Source organism: Mandrillus leucophaeus, unplaced genomic scaffold (genome assembly GCF_000951045.1).
Source record: "Mandrillus leucophaeus isolate KB7577 unplaced genomic scaffold, Mleu.le_1.0 Scaffold486, whole genome shotgun sequence".
Taxonomy (NCBI): Eukaryota; Metazoa; Chordata; class Mammalia; order Primates; family Cercopithecidae; genus Mandrillus; species Mandrillus leucophaeus.
In genome coordinates, this window is record NW_012105209.1 from 367,124 (window position 1) to 369,090 (window position 1,967).

Sequence of the window (1,967 nt, forward strand, 5' to 3'; positions counted from 1 at the left end):
GCCACCATAAGAAGATGTGCCTTGCTTCCCATTCACCTTCTGCCATGATTATAAGTTTCCTCACTTTCCTAGACATGCAGAACAATTAAGCCTTTTTCCTTCATAAATTACTCAGTCCATGTAGTATCTTTACAGCAGTGTGAAAATGAACTAATGCAGAGAATTGGTACTGGTAGGACTGGGGACTGCTATAAAGATAACCTGAAAATGTGGAAGTGACTTTGGGACCAGTAACAGGCAGAGATTGGAACAGTTTAGAGGGGTCAGAATAAGATAGGAAGATGAGGAAAAGTTTAGAATTTCCTAGAGACTTGTTGAATAGTTTTGCCCAAAATGCTGATAATGATATGAACAATAAAGTCTAGGCTGAGGCAGTCTCAGATGGAGATGAGGAACTTATTGGGAACTGGAGCAAAGGTCACTCTTGCTATGCTTTAGCAAAGAGACTGGTGGCATTTTGCCCCTGCCCTATAGATCTGTGGAACTTTGAAGTTAAGAGAGATGATTTAGGATATCTGGGAGAAGAAACTTCTAAGCAGCAAAGTGTTCAAGATGTGGTCTGGGTGCTCCTAACAGTATACAGCTATATGCTCTGAGTACTCCTAACAGTATATAGCTATATGCATTCACAAAGATTTGGTTTGAAATATGTCTAAAGGGGAAGCACAGCATAAAAGTTTGGAAAATTTGCAGCCTAACCATGTGGTAGAAAAGAAAACCCCATTTTCTGGGGAGAAATTCAAGTCAGCTGCATACATTTGCTTAAGTAATGAGACACTGAATGTTAATTGCCAAGACAATGGGAAAAGTATCTCCAGGGTATCTTCACAGTAGCCCCTCCCATCATAGGCCCAGAGACCTAGGAAGGAAAAATGGTTTCTTAGGCCGGGCCCAGGGTCCCCCTTACGGTGTGCAGCCTAGGGACTTGGTGCCTCATGTTCCAGGCCCTCCAGCTCCAGCCATGGCTAAAAGGGGCCAAGGCACAGTTCAAGTAATTGCTTCACAGGGTGCAAGCCCCAAACACTGGCAGCTTCCACGTGGTGTTGGGCCTGCATGTGCAGAGAAGAGAAGAGTTGAGGTTGAGAGCCTCTGCCTAGGTTTCAGAGGATGTATGGAAATGCCTAGATGTCCAGGTAGAGGTCTACTGCAGGGGCAGAGCCCTCATGGAGAACCTCTACTAGGGCAATGTAGAAAGAAAATGTGGGGTTGGAGACTCCACCCAGAGTTGTCACTGGGGCACTGTCCAGTGGAGCTGTAAGAAGAAGACCACTGCCCTCCAGACCCCAAAATAAAATTGACTGACAGCTTGCACTATGTTCCTGTAAAAGCCACAGACTCTCAACACCAGCCTGTGAGAATAGCTGCAGAGGCTGTACCCCGCAAAGCCACAGGGGCAGAGACGCCCATGGACTTGGAAGCCCACCCCTCGCATAAGCACACCTTCAATGTGAAACATGGAGTCAACAGAGGTTATTTTGGAGTCTTAATGTTTAATGACTACTCTGTTGGCTTTCAGACTTGCTTTGGGCTTGTATTCACATTGTATCTTGGAAGTAATTAACTGGCTTTTGATTTTACAGGCTCACAGGCAGAAAGGACTTGCTTTGCATCAGATAAAACTTTGGACTTGGACTTTTCAATTAATGCTGAAATGAGTTAAGAATTTCAGGGACTGTTGGAAAGGCATGATTGGTTTTGAAATGTGAAAAGGACATGAGATTCAGGAGGATCCAGGGGCAGAATAATATGGTTTGACTGTGTCCCTATCCAAATCTCATGTTGAATTGGTAATCTAAATTGAAATCCCCAATTTATGTGTTCAGGGAGGGATCTGGTTGGAGGTGATTGGATCATGGGGGCGATTTTCCCCATGCTGTTCTCATGATAGTGAGTTCTCATGAGATCTGGTTGTTTGATAACTCTGGCACTTCCCCTGTGTGCTCTCTTTCTCCTGCCAACATGAAAAT